Below are 15302 nucleotides of genomic sequence, written 5' to 3' on the forward strand. Positions count from 1 at the left end.
CCAATAATGATTTCACCTTGTTGAGCATGAGTTTTTAATCCACGTATTAAAAATTCACTAAGTTCCTGCAGATAAGTTCTCTCAAGGCAGGGATTTATCTCTCTCATCATATTGCTCTCTAGGTCTACACGATAGTTTTGAAACTGGGATAAAACAATGGTCAAAATACTAGTTGTTTGGCTTATTTATTTGTTGTCCTTATTTTTACACTGATGGATTCCTTCACCAACAAATCATTAATTGCATATTATATCTCTCCATTAAGCCTTGTGCCCTTTCCACACTCAGAAGCTGTAATATTAGAAGCCTCTTGCCCTTTAAATTAAGTTGTCTCCATTCATGACCTCCTTAGAAGAGGTTCAAAATCGTATTGCTTGCGGTATTTTTATTTTTCTAGGGGACAGTTACAACAGAAACTTTGGAATGAGTGGCTCTGGGCTTTTGTGATTGGTACCAGTGAGACTGATATGCAGTAGAGTCTCTTCCATACATTAGAGGAGGTGCCCCTGACACCAGGGTCAAGGCGGGATGGACTTCCAAAAAGATTACACCATTTTCCATGCCTACCAACAGCCTCATCTGATGTAAAAACAGGAGACTCTGGAAGTTTCTGCCTCAGGTAATATTCTGCCGCCAATATCTCAAGAATTTGGAATTTTCCCCCAAAGTCTTTTTCCTTAAGACCATAATGGCCCTTCTTATTTTCCCTAATGCCAACCATCTGTAGAAAGATGTCCAATAAGCATACATTTGGAAAGTTTCTCTCATTGCTTTAAAAAATACTTGACAACAATGTGAGGAAAAAACATTTCCATGTGCAATCCATGTGCAGTAGGTAAACTTGAAGCACACAATCTGGGTTACTTAATTCACTTTGATTCACCTTAAACAATGGTTCTCAACTAGGGGTGGTTTTGTGCCTTGGGGGACATTTGGCAATGCCTGGAGACATTTCTGGCTGATGCAACTGGGGAAGAGGAGGAACAATGTTACTGGCACTTAGTGGATAGGGGCTAAGGATGGTGCTCAACACGGTAAGGCACAGGGTAGCTCCCCACAAAACATTATCCCACCCAAAATGTTAATACTTGGGAGTTTGAGCCTCTGATAAGAATACAATGACTTTCAGAGGCATTTCCAGTTTTCCTTCCTCACTCCGTAACTCTTCCTCCTCAACTCCTGGGCTAGTGACATGTTTTCTGGCTGCCAGGTCATTAAACAAGCAAGATTCTTTCTGGTATCATCCTCAAACCTGGACTGTGGATGATGAAGCCACACCCAGATATCCTGTTCTGAAAACTCTGAAACATATTTACTCAATTATGTGCATTGCAACTGGGGACTTGAATGAACACAATTCAGTGCTCACCATACCATGGATTTTCTGAACCAGTGGTTTTTCTAAACAGTACAGTCCTGAAGCCACGATGGACATCCAGCTCTTCCACCTACAGCCTATATAGCCTTGGAAAGTCACAGAATCTCTCTCTGTTTTATTTCCACAACTGAAAATTACTGAACAACAAAACCAACTGCATAGGGTAAGTTTGATGTGCACATGAAATCATGTAAAAGCATTTGAGAATCTATGACATAAAATAATGTTTGTTTTTACCATTATTCTTTTCCTTCCCAACTCCTTTCCACACTCTACTGTCCTGTGGTTAACACATATAGGCCTCCATGACAAGGCAGTCTCATGCATGCCAGTTAAGCATTTGCTGTAAGCTACAAAATCAGCATATCTAGAACATGCAATATTTATTACACTTGCTCCTACCCACACAGAGAGTATATCTGCATAGTCACATATTTTGAAGGATAGAGAAGGGGTCCTACTGCAATTGGACCCTCCCCAAATTTACTAGAATGTATACATACATGTGGTTCTGAATTTTTACTGTATAGTGCCTAGGGATAGAAAATAAGAGGAATTATCATAAAATACCACATTTTCTGATAAGAACAATCTTATGATTTGTGATTGAACAAAAATTTGACATTAAATAGATCAAAGAAAGAATATGTATAATCTTTAAAACAGAAATATTATGCTCCAAGCCTTATTCAATCAGCAGAAATGTGTTGAACATATTGATACATGATATTTTCCTTAGTCTTAACATTTATAAGACTTTCATTGATGGCTTAGTTTATGTTTTATAAAACACAGCTCATGGAAGTTTGAATTGTCTTCTTTTTCCCTTAGTAAATTACCCTAAAGCAGACAAAAAGATTCATTCTCTTTCTAGTGGAGGACCTTGCTACACTGAGATAATTATTCATAGAGTTCACTGCAGGATGTGAACATTTGAAGTTTCCCAAAGAACTTTAGTTCCTCCGACATTAGTATGGAAAAATAAGCCATATAAGGAAAGCTATAAAGAAATAAGTGACATAAAGAACAAGTACAGTCCTTTAGCTTTGGGTATTAGAAAGTGTTTATCAGTTGACTATGGATGAAGCACAGAGCTTTTGAAGGAGCACGTCATGGAGACATCTTCTCCCTACCTCATATTGCTCCAGTTACTGGCAATACAGGGTGGGGAGATGTTATTGCCCAGAGTCAACAGCATGAACTCGGGCCAGGTGCGGTGGCTCATGCCTGTAATCCCAGCACTTTGGGAGGCCAAGGCGGCTGGATCATGAGGTCAAGAGATCGAGACCATCCTGGTCAACATGGTGAAACCCCATCTCTACTACAAATACAAAAATTAACTGGGCATGGTGGCGCACACCTGTAATCCCAGCTACTCAGGAGTCTGAGGCAGGAGAATTGCCTGAACCCAGGAGGCAGAGGTTGTGGTGAGCCGAGATCACGCCATTGCACTCCAGCCTGGGTAACAAGAGCGAAACTCCATCTCAGAAAAAAAAAAAAACAGCATGAACTGCTTCAGAGACTATGGAATGAGCCTATTTGGAAGAAAGTAAATTATAGGTATTAATTGCTCAGTTACATACATTAGAATCTATTTGTGTATGTCTGTGTGTTCCCTAGTAACCCATCTTTCGATTTTATAGAATGTGATTCCTTTGCCCCACATGTATTCTTCAGTAAGTTAACACAAAGCAAGTTGTTTCAGAATTATTAGCGTCAGAAATGTTACAAATGCAGACATTTCAAGATGTACAACTTGAACTAAAAATCCATTTCCCTCCACCTACAGGCATGTTTTTGGAAGTTATCCTTGAAGCATCTGATTAGAGGTTATATTGTCTTCATATCATTGCTGTAACCAGCATTGGCAGGTTATTGGTGCCTGCTCATTAAGATATATTGTTGTTTAATAGTCCATCAAGATTTTGGCTCTTCCTTTAAGAGGGTTTTATTTGTTCAACTCAATATGGCAGACTGTACCATCTAAATCTCTGTCTCCTAAACGATCCAGTCTTACAATGAATCCAGAGTCCGTTTCAGCAATTGCTGTCACCTGTGTCAGACCAACATTTGCCTTTTCTATTATATGTTTATGAATGCAAAGCTAACATTTCAAAGACTATTCATTTCAACCAGAGACGTGCCCTAAAATTCAGGTACTGCCAAACGTGACTAGTAGTATCTGCCACCAGAATCCACATAGGTATGGTTAATAAAAGAAAAACTAGTGCACTTTCCAATTGATTCTATTCTGTCTATGACAATACATTTGCTTCTATAAACCGAGGCAATAACAATAAATTATCCTCAAATAAGAAATGATCAGTGTTCCAGACGATGGATATCCTAAATACCCTGATTTAATCTTATTAAATCACATTGTATACATGTATCAAAATTTCACATGTTCCATGTACAAATATGAATTAATTTAAAAATAATTAAACATTTAAAAGACCAAAAAGTGAAATATAATTTACAAAAAAGAAATTCAAACATCTCGGTAATGTTCTGCTCATAAATAAACTTTACGAAAAGTCAGGATCCCCCTTATGTTTAAACTGAACATCTCTGTTCCATCATATTCACTCACCATCTTCCTAAAATGATTCATCTTCTCTCAGCTAAGCCAGCCACACTCCGAGTCTGCTGCTGCCACCAGGACCCAGTCCTTGTTTGGGAGTTTCTGAAGGATCAAAGCCATAATTTCAAGGCCCCTCATTGTCTCCACCTTCCATAAATGAGGCTGTTGAAGCACAGCCTACTCTTGTTTTAAAAATGAAGCTGGATCCTTTGAAGCAGAGGTACCTAAGGCAGCTCTAGCTCCATACCTGATCACACTTGACCACAGTTTTATGTCCAGCCCTACTGTTGTGGCCTTCCGGATTCGTGGCTACACACACGTCACCTCACCCTACCCCCAGCAAACGCACACACAACATGGCCTGTATGCTAAGATGTCTGACTCGACTCAGCTCTTATACCGTTATTACTCACTGACTCAGCACCTGGTGCCTAGAACACAGTATTGATACTGCGTTACTTTTAGAGGGCTTAATCGGCATAGTGAAGAGAGCTCTTTGAGATCTCATCTTGAAATTGTTTAACTATGGCCAGCTGTGGTGGCTCATGCCTGTAATCCCAGTACTTTAAGAGGCCTAGTCAGGAGGATCCCTTGAGCTCAGGAGTTCAAGACCACCTTGGGCAACATATCTAAGACTCCTCTCTACTAAAAAGAAATTTTTTTAAAAAAGCTGGGTGTGGTGGTGTGCACCTGTAGTCCCAGCTACTTGGGAGGCTAAGGCAGGAGGATCACTTGAGCCGGGGATATTGAGGTGGCAATGAGCCATATGGCACCACTACACTCCAACCTGGGTGACAGAGAGAGGCCTCATCTCAAAAATTCAAAATAAAAAATGTAACCAACTATAAGCGTCTTAGCTATTCATGACACTGGATCTACATTTAAATTATGAGCAAACAAAAAAAAGGAAAATGAAAAACTGACTTTTATACTTATGTAGGTTTTCTGTGTGGGTTTTTGTTTTGTTTTGGTCTTTTTTGAGATGGAGTCTCACTCTGTTGCCCAGGCTGGAAAGCAGTAGCATGATCTCTGCCCACTGCAACCTCTACCTCCCTGGTTCAAGCAATTCTCCTGCCTCAGCCTCCCCACTAGCTAGGACTACAGGTGTGCGCCACCACGCTCAGCTAATTTTGTATTTTTAGTAGAGACAGGGTTTCACCCTGTTGACCAGACTGGTCTCAACCTCATGACCTCAGGTGATCCGCTCGACTCAGCCTCCCAAAGTGCTGGGATTACAGACGTGAGCCACCGTGCCCAGCATCTGTGTGGTTTCAATGCCATTTTAGCACTGCAGTTGCTCTTGCCACATTTGAAAACTTTGTCAATATTTTATAGGTCATACTTTTTCCTCTCAAGAAAATCCCTACCATACATTCAACAGGTTCACATTAGTATCAGGACTTGCCTTCACAGATTTGTACCAGCTGAGCCGACCCACTCCCTGAATCAACCAAGCCTATACCTGCCTTGGTTTTTGCAACAGCTGTTTCTTCTGCCTGGAATGCTCTGGCTGCAGAGGGTTGAGTGGGTTGGTCCTTCTCATCCAAGTTTCAGCTTGAAACACCCCAGAGAGGCCTTCTTTGACTGCCCTGCCTCATGGATGTGACTCCCTAACAACATATGCTATTTCCATGCCCTTCTTTAGTTTCCTCATAGCATTAAATATTACCTGAATTATCTTACTAATGTATTATTCATCATCTGCCTCCTTCATGACATATTTATGTCTATGAGAAGAGGGATCTTACCCATCTTAATCACCATTTTCTTCTTAACTACTAAAACAGTGTTGGCATTGAATAGCTATTTACTGAATTACTTGTAAGTTCTTTTTTTTTTTGGAGCAGAGGTTTATTTATTTATTTTTTTAGCACTTCATGACGTATTTTTATTTATACTTTTCTGGTAACAATATGGTTTTTTTTTGAGACGGAGTTTCACTCTTGTTACCCAGGCTGGAGTGCAATGGCACAATCTCGGCTCACCACTACCTCCACCTCCTGGGTTCAGGCAATTCTCCTGCCTCGGCCTCCTGAGTAGCTGGGATTACAGGCACGTGCCACCATGCCTAGCTAATTTTTTGTATTTTCAGTAGAGACGGGGTTTCACCATATTGACCAGGATGGTCTTGATCTCTTGACCTCATGATCCACCTGCCTCAGCCTCCCAAAGTGCTGGGATTACAGGCATGAGCCACCGCGCCTGGCCCAACAATATAGTTTTAAAATACGGATGGCTTTTCCAAATAATGGTATAAATATGATATCTCAATTATATTACAGAAACATTGCCTACCTGTCAATGTGCATAGCAAAAAATAGTTTGGAAAAGAAAAAAGCATAATTAAAAAGTCCATCACTCAAAAGAAAAGATAGTTCTCTTTCCTTCTTTTTTTTTTTTTTTGAGATTCTCTTTCCTTCTTCAACCAGTTTCCAAGATGCTACATTAACCATCAACTATGAAAGGGATCAAACATTTCAGCACCTTTTAAACCTAGAAGAAGTCCTAAAAAACGTAAAGCTTAAACATTAGAATATTTTCTCTGGCATTTAAGATTTTTTAAGTATCTAGTTAGTTCTTCAGAAAGGTTAGGCTGACTATAAAGACAACACTGCAAAATACGGAAGATTATTCTCTAGCTCACTTGCTACAATGGAATGTGTTTTTTCTTTAGAGATCAGGATTAATTCTTAAAATATTTAAAGAAGATGTTTCTAAGGCTGCTAGGAAGACAGATCATAACAGTAGATCCCAATAATAAGCCTGGGTGTAAAACAACCTCTTAAAAAAGAGGTGGCACATGGCCAGCTGTGGTGGCTCATACCTGTAATCCCAGCTCTTTGGGAGGACAAGGCAGGTGGATCACCTGAGGTCAGGAGTTCAAGACCAGCCTGGCCAAACTGGTGAAACCCCCTACTTGTCAGTTCCTATTGTGTTGACTGTCTTGTAGGCCTACCTCATTATTCTTTTCTTTAACAAGTTTTATAGAACTTTTTACTGCAATGACTTGAAAATCCTTCGGTTGAATTGGACATAAATCCTGCTCTACATAAGTATAAAATTAGTATTTTATATAGAAAATTAGAAAATGAGGCAAGGCATTTTGGGATGCCAAGATGGACAGATCACAAGGTCGGGAGTTCGAGACCAGCCTGACCAACATGTTGAAACTTCGTCTCTACTAAAAGTAAAAGATCAGCTGGGCATGGTGATGCGCACCTGTAATTCCATGTATTCAGGAGGCTTGAGACAAGAGAATTGCTTGAACCTGGAGGCGGAGGTTGCGGTGAGCTGAGATCACACCACTCACTGCACTCCATCCTGGGCGTCAGAGCAAGACACTGTCTCAAAAAGAAAAAGAAAATTAGAAAATGTAGAAAAGCATAGGAAAGAAAGCAAATAACAACCGTAATCTCACAGTTCAATGAATGCCATGATTAATATTTGATTTCTTCTAGCACTTTCCTAATTACACATGTATACACAATACACTTATAAAACCATTTTTATTTTTGTTATGTTTTTTCTATCTCACATTAAGAGATCATCAGTTCTGCTGAACAATTTCAGTGGCCATCTATGGGTAGATAAGTGGGGTTGTGTAAGGAAGAGGTTATGGACTGCAATAAAGGATATTTTCCCTTTTTACTCTGTGTATTATGATGTTTTCCTACATTCTAAAAAAATAAGCATGCATTCATGTATTACTTTTGTAATACGAAAATAATAGATCATGATCCCAGCTATAACTGTCATGGCCATCTTTAAGATCATTCTCTGTTTTTGGCGTTTTGAGGCAGACCTCAACATTCTTTGGGTTTGAGTAATTCGTATGTAGACCCCGTTTGTAGGTGTTGCCTTGGCCCATCACCAAGTCAAGGAGACATGACTGTGTATTCAGGCATGAATCTTGGTTAATTCATGTCCTTAATTATGCTAAGGGAATTCTCCCAGGATACCTACAATAAGCTCTCCCATTTGAAAGGGGAAAGAATGGGACACAAACAGCCATCATTAGTCCGTGGTACTCTTGGAATCCTGCCCAGCAGACGTTGCAAGGGTCCTCTCAACCAGGGTGGGAATGTTCCTTGATTAGGCCTCAATTCTGATCCATGGTACCTTCCCACCCCCACCCCTAGCACATTGTTTGCTGTGGCTATAACTCCACCTTCTAGAAGGGTTCTTTTTTTTTTTTTTTTTTTTTTTTTGACATGGAGTCTTGCTCTGTGACACCCAGGCTACAGTGCAGTGGCACAATCTTGGCTCACTGCAACCTCCACTCCTGGGTTCAAGCAATTCTCCCACCTCGGTCTCCCAAGTAGCTGGGACTACAGGCATGTGCCACCATGACTGGCTAATTTTTTGTATTTTTAGTAAAGACTGGATTTCAACATATTGGCCAGGCTGGTCTCGAACTCCCAACCTCAGGTGATCCGCCCACCTTTGCCTCCCAAGGTGTAGAGGGGTTCTTTTCCACTGTGAAAGAAAAATAAAACATGGGGTCCCAATTTACTATGTCTAAAGAAAAAAAAATTAAGCTGAAAGCTATCGTTTAAGAAGCTGCCTTTCCTATTGTTCCTAAGCAGACAGCTACAAACAAAAGGTTAAACATCACCACAGGTAGCCACTCTATGTTCACCATCTTATGTAAAGTGCTGATTTACTGACCACAAGACAAATACACAACTGACTATTCCCCTACCTGCTTCTTTTCTCTTGCAACACGTGGACTATCACATGCTCCCTCTTTCCCCTGCCAGCCCACTTTTCACCTTCAAATACTGAAGCTCTTGAAGTCATCTTTGAAGGACGGCACAGACAGCAGACGTCCTGTGATTCCGTGTTTATTTGTTCTGGGTATGTCCTTAACCTTCGCAAACTAAACTTCTAAACTGATTGAGACCTGTCTCAGATACTTTTTGGTTTACAAATTGGTGACCAACAGTAGGGACTCTGAAGGGAGATGGCCCTGACCTCTGACAAATCTATCAGTGCTGGGTACCAGCTTGAACTCCCTTTATTGCTCAAATCAGTGGGACAGTTTGCTGAGCTGCAGAGCTTTCCCCTACAGAGAATCACTGATCTCCCCAAATTTGGTTGAGATCTAAGGTTTATTTTGCTGTACAACTCCTTTTCTGGAGTTTTACTCACTTTCAACAAGGAAAGTGAGTTTTCCTATTTCCATGTTGATGGACTGCAGGCAACTCCTTTCTGGATTTTTGGTTTACTTCCAACAGGGAAGGCAAGTTTGAGTTTTTTTTCTGCTCCTAAAATGGTAGAAAGCAGTCGTGAGCCTGGGCCCCACTCCTAGTAAGTAGCTGAATTGGGGTTTTGTCTTGAAAATTCTCCTTAATGACTAAAAGTTAAGACTGACAACCAGTTGATCTTAATTCCTCTTTACCATTGGAGCGCTCAGTAATTACGTTCTTTGGTTTGTTATTGTCGTTGTTTCAGCCTTTCTCTCATCAGATTTAACCACCTTTACCTGACTTGGCCAAATCTGAATGAGAATTACAAATTATGGGAATGAGGACCATAATTAGCTAAATTTCCTCACAGCTGCAAAAAAAAAGAAAAAGAAAATGACTTTGTTTCTCTGTTGCCTTCAAGATCTCCGTCCCAGTCTGTTATGCCTATATGTTTATATAAAGCATGTGGAAATAATATTTCACCACCAATTATATAAAAGAGCTCTAATTAATTGGCCTAAAGAAAAGTAAGCATTTATCAGACTAATACAAACTAGTTCAGAGGCTTTTCAGTTCACATGACTTTAGTAATCTTTAGTAAGATTAATTTGGTAAATATAGTCTCAAAATTATTTCCAATAATTTAAAGTCTTAAAGTCATGTTATGTTAAACTAAGTAATCCTAGATTTTTTACTGGAAGTAGGGTTACTAAGAGTTAGAATAGGCTGGGCACAGTGGCTCACACCTGTAATTTCAACACTTTGAGAGGCGAAGGTGGGCAGATCAAGGTCAGGAGAGCAAGATCATCCTGACTAATGTGGTGAAACTCCATTTCTATTAAATCCAAAAAAGCCCCTGTGTCAGATTAACAAGGTTTTCTTAAAGCTTTAACCCACTCTTTAATTTAAACAAAATTATGAAAGTGTATTAAAAGGTTTATAGAAATTATATCTTATGAACAAGATGATTAAAATGTAATGGTTTAGCCTGGTGGGTGGCACATACTTGTAGTCCCAGCTACTGAGAACTAACTACTTGGGAGGCTAAGACAGGAGGATCATTTGAGCCCAGGAAGTGGAGGTTGCAGTGAGATGACATCATGCCACTGCATTCCAGCCTGGACAACAGAGAAAGAGGTTGTCTCAAAAAAAAAAAAAAGAAAGAAAGAAAGAAAGAAAGAAAAAACACAAAAGCAAAACAACAACAAAATAAAATTTAAAAATTTGTTTATAAAATTTGAGAGACAGATTTAATTGCCTCATGCTGTCTTTATTAGGGCTTACTTGGTAATGTAAGTTTCCTTTCTCAAAGAATAAAAGTTTTTGCCTTTTTTTTTAATATTTGAGTTTCAAAGAGTTAGCTAAATAATTTTACAAGACTTGTGATTGTATTTTGTGACACCAAGAATTTTAAACTTTTAATATCTGACAGACTTTCCAAAATCAAATGATAAATTCAATCCTTTTGGCCTCATTACTGTTTTGATATTAGGTCCCCTGAAGTCCAAAAGAGACATATTCAGCTTATTTGGTATAACAAAATCATACAAGAGGCATTGTCAAATATAAAATGGTGTTTAAGCTTCTTTGGATTTTATTTATTTATTTAGAGACAGAGTCTCACTCACTCTGTCAGGCAGACGGGAATGCAGTGGCACGATCTTGGCTCACTCAACCTCTGCCTCCTGGGTTCAAACAATTCTCCTGCCTCAGCCTCCAGAGTAGCTGGGACTACATGTGTGCGCCACCATGCCTGGCTACTTTTTGTATTTATAACAGAGAGGGGATTCACTATGTTGGCCAGGATGGTCTCAAACTCCTGCCCTACAGTGATCCACCCTCCTTGACCTCCCAAAGTGCTGAGATCACAAGTGTGAGCCTTGTGAAATATAATCAGCCACTGGGCCTGGCCTGATTATATTTATATATATGTGTGTTATTAGTATGTGTTCCAAAATTATGTGAGATTCTGAGACTCTGAGATGTCTTAGTATATGTTATCAGTAATAATTATAATTATTATGTAAAACTGTTGTATGCCACAGAAGTAACCAACTTTGCTTGCCATTTGTGTCTTTACCTGTAGCTGTTCTAAGACTGTCATCATCCATGATTGTTTTACTTCATCCTTTTATAGGGTGGTTTATAATCAGCTATAGATCTCTGAGGAGTACTCTTAAATATAGGTTTCTAATAACTTCAGAAAATATGCCATTGGAATAAAAAGAAGGAAAACTCCCAGGACTCTCATAGAGAGCTTTGTATTCAGGAGGACTGCTGATTCAATATAAAGCAGAACAGGAATTAATTGCATGGACTGAACTAGCAGAAGACTGAAATAATCTTTTATGACTTTATGTCTCAAACATTTGCTGATTCTTTCTGTTTTGTTTTCTAGAGTCCAGAAAGTTTTCCCTTCTTTTAAGCTATTTACAGCTTTTAACAATTGAGTAAAGTATACTCTAATACGAAAAATTTAAAACAATTCCTTTCTTTCAAACTAATTGCAATTGTTTCAGAATTTGGAAACTATTTGGTGAATATCCTTAGTTTACGACAATGCAGCTCTGTGCATAAGTTCAATAAGAATCTATTTTCTTTCATAACAGGACATAATTGGGGACACTGGTGATTTTATCAAGGCTTCGACTGTAATGACATTTTCAAACTGCCTTGAGAAAATGAGGCTGACCTATGAAGCCAATAAAAGCCCCTTGGAAAAACTGGGATCATACATTGTTATTTGCAGGGTCCTGACCTGTGGTAAGTAAAGAATGTCACTTTCTGACAAGCCCAGGAAACTCGAGTTTTCTTGACACCTTGAAAAAGAAGGAATTCACCCAATTCACACAGGTATCTGCAGGCACAGTGAATTCTTAGCTGGGCTCAAGGCTTTCAAAAAGCTCGAATCTTAGATGCCTTATGAAAAGCTTCCAGCAAAGCCAATTTTATAAAGAAAAAGAGAGAGCCTGCATGGCAAATGATTATTCTTGCTGCACTTTATGCAAATAATCAAGCCAAGTATAGTGAAACTAAAATTTATTTTATTTGTTTGTTTGTTTTTTGAGACAGAGTTTCGCTCTTATTACCCAGGCTGGAATGCAATAGCGCGATCTCGGCTCACCGCAACCTCTGCCTCCTGGGTTCAGGCAATTCTCCTGCCTCAGCCTCCTGAGTAGCTGGGATTACAGACACGTGCCACCATGCCCAGCTAATTTTTGTATTTTTAGTAGAGACGGGGTTTCACCATGTTGACCAGGATGGTCTCAATCTCTTGATCTCGTGATCCACCTGCCTCGGCCTCCCAAAGTGCTGGGATTACAGGCATGAGCCACCGTGCCTGGCCCCCTAAAACTTATTTTAAACATAAATTGTTCCTACTATGATTTCATCTTGAATAAAATTTGAAAATTGGAAAGAGAAAAATTACATTTCAAACTAAACTATAGTACACCTGTTATTAGATTCTAGTCTTGCCTAATGTTTCTGGCTTTTATTATTTTCCACAATTTAGACTGAATTCTAAAATTTTTCCTGGCTACAAGTCTCCAGAATAATGCTTTCAATTGTTTCCCTTCTTTTTTTCCCTTCTTTGTCCGTTTTTCTTTAATTGAAATCACTAGGAATTAAGCTGTGCTCTTCTTAAAGCCATGCAAACTGAAACTAGACAACTTAAACTTTGGAAGAAAAAAATAGCAACCTATTTATGTACATAAACCACTCTTATACCTGCCTACTGATGCATGGACTTCGGAGTAACACAGCCTGTATCAGTTTTCCAAGGCTGTTTTCACTTTTTGTTTTTCTGTTGTTTTCTTTCTCTCTTCCTCTCCCATTTCTTTTCTTTGTGGGATGTGAGACCTTACAATCTGCTAAAAATGAGCTTTCCTAACAATGTGGGACCTGTCTCTCTAGGAATAAACTGTCCTAGCCATGAGAGATCAGACAAAACCATACACTCATTTTCTTCTAAAATGCTTTCTCAGAAAGATTTTTAAAAGAAAAGGGCAGCGAAATGTGAAAGGAAAATAAAAACAACTCCAGTTCACTATGCTAAAAGAAAATAAAAATTAAGTTGAAAGCTAAGTCATGCAAGAAGCTGACTTTCCTATTGTTTCTAAGTAGATAGCAACAGATAAAAGCTTAAACATCTCCACAGGCAGCTTCTCTATGTTCACCTTATATAAATAAAGTATGCTGGTTTACTGAGCATGTGACAAATACACAACTGACTATTTCTCTACCTGCTACCTGCTCCTTTTCTCTTGTAACATATGGATTATCACACCCTCCTTTTCTCTCCTCCCGCCCACTTTTTCCCTTTAAATACTGAAGCCCTCAAAATCATCTTTGAAGTAAGAAACAGACCATAGACTGTTTCTGCAATTCCATTTTCATTTGTTCCTGGTATGTCCTTAGCCTTGGCAAAATAAACTCCTAAATTGATTGAGGACCTGTCTCAGATACTTTTGGGTTTAGACCACATTCTCCTTGTCCTTATCTTTTTTTGAGACAGAGTCTTGTACTGTTACCCGGGCTGGAGTGCAGTCGTGCGATCTCGGCTCAGTACAAACTCTACCTTTAAGGTTCAAGCGATTCTCCTGCCTCATCCTCCTATCTGGGATTACAGGCGCCCACCATCACACCCAGCTAATTTTTTGTATTTTGTATTTCACCATGTTGGCCAGACTGGTCTCAAACTCCTGACCTTGTGATTCACCCACCTTGGCCTCCCAAAGCGCTGGGATTACAGGTGTGAGCCACCATGCCCACCCTCCTGGTCCTTATCTTAAGTGAGCACTGGAAAATGTGTTCTCCTTAGAGTAGCAGCTTTCTCAGATAACTTCCTGTCCACAGAAGGTTGAAGCCCCATGATCACTTCCAGTCTATTTACAGTTTCTTTTAGTCTTGACTGATAGACATGTTGGCATGTCTCTCAAAAATTTAGTCAGCTTCTTCCATATTTGATTCAAGCCAGCTGCACATACCATGATTGTGTGTCTCCACTGTACTGGGTCACAACTTGCTCTTTTACTTCTTTCGTGTAGATACCTTGAATCTATTAAGCTCTATCATGGGAAGATCTGCACCATTTTGTTCAACTGAAAAGATTCAAGGAGTACCACTTTAATCTATTCTGAGGTTTTAGTCATGGGTGTGATCCTTGCTGGGTTCTAATCGCCTTTGTTGCTCATCTCAGTTTTGTTTTTCAATGAATAATAATGAGAATTACTTGCATCTTCTAAACATGTGTGTCTCCAAATTTATAGCTCGCTAAAATCACTTTCATTCCTAACTGCTAGCTGGACAGTTATTTTCCGAACTTATCGTTGCCTGTAGCATTGAGGCAGGAGAATAGAGTCTGGAGGCAGGGAACCTAAGGCTTCCTAAAACTTAATCGAAAGGAAAACTCCAGCTTTCCAGGCCCAAATAACAAAAGGACTCAAGGCTACGCCCTTTGCAACCCCCATCTTTTCTGCATGACAGATAAAAAATTGCAACTACCCACACACTGGGGTCTGTGGTGGGGTGGAATAGAGAAGGGACAGCGGGGGGTGGGGAGTTGGGGAGAGATAGCATGGGTAGAAATGCCAGATATAGGTGATGGAGAGGAATGCAGCAAATCACACTGCCATATGTGTACCTATGCAACAATCTTGCATGTTCTTCACATGTACCCCAAAACCTAAAATGCAATTTAAAAAAATTGCAACTACCTCTGATTGATCCCCTCCTGCAATCAGTCAGGCTGCTTACAGGCCAAGTCTTCATTTGCATAGGAGTATAACTTTGTGTGTGTGTTTTTTTTTTAAGACAGAGTTTGCTCTGTGGCCAGGCTGGAGTGCAGTGGCGCGATCTTGGCTCACTACAACCTCCGCCTCCTCAGTTCAAGCAATTCCCTTACCCCAGCCTCCCGAGTAGCTAGGACTACAGGCGTGCACCCCGACACCCTGCTAATTTTTTGTGTTTTAGTAGAAACCGGTCTTGAACTCCTGATCTCGTGATCCCCCACCACCAACCCCCATCTCTGATTCATCACTTTCTGCAACCAATTAGGTATTTGCATAGGGTGTAACTGTAACTTTGCTTCCCAGCCTCTGATTCATCACTTTCTGCAACCAATTAGACATTTGCATAGGGTGTTAACTAT

At 39.8% G+C, this 15302-nt stretch overlaps 1 long non-coding RNA gene across 3 annotated transcripts in view; it reads right to left on the bottom strand.

Moving 5' to 3' along the window:
* Positions 1–15302, bottom strand: part of LOC118143774 (uncharacterized) — a 258737-nt gene that overhangs the window by 239957 nt on the left and 3478 nt on the right. Inside the window, exons 2-3 of one of the 3 annotated variants that reach the window (XR_013523783.1) lie at positions 7182–7303; positions 3972–4064 (exon numbers count right to left, since the gene is read on the bottom strand). The exons of the other annotated variants lie outside the window; for them this stretch is intronic. This is a non-coding gene — a long non-coding RNA (uncharacterized LOC118143774). The remainder of the gene's footprint in view (positions 1–3971; positions 4065–7181; positions 7304–15302) is intronic. 3 annotated transcript variants of the gene reach the window in all.

Source organism: Callithrix jacchus, chromosome 11, assembly GCF_049354715.1.
Source record: "Callithrix jacchus isolate 240 chromosome 11, calJac240_pri, whole genome shotgun sequence".
NCBI classification, from domain to species: Eukaryota; Metazoa; Chordata; class Mammalia; order Primates; family Cebidae; genus Callithrix; species Callithrix jacchus.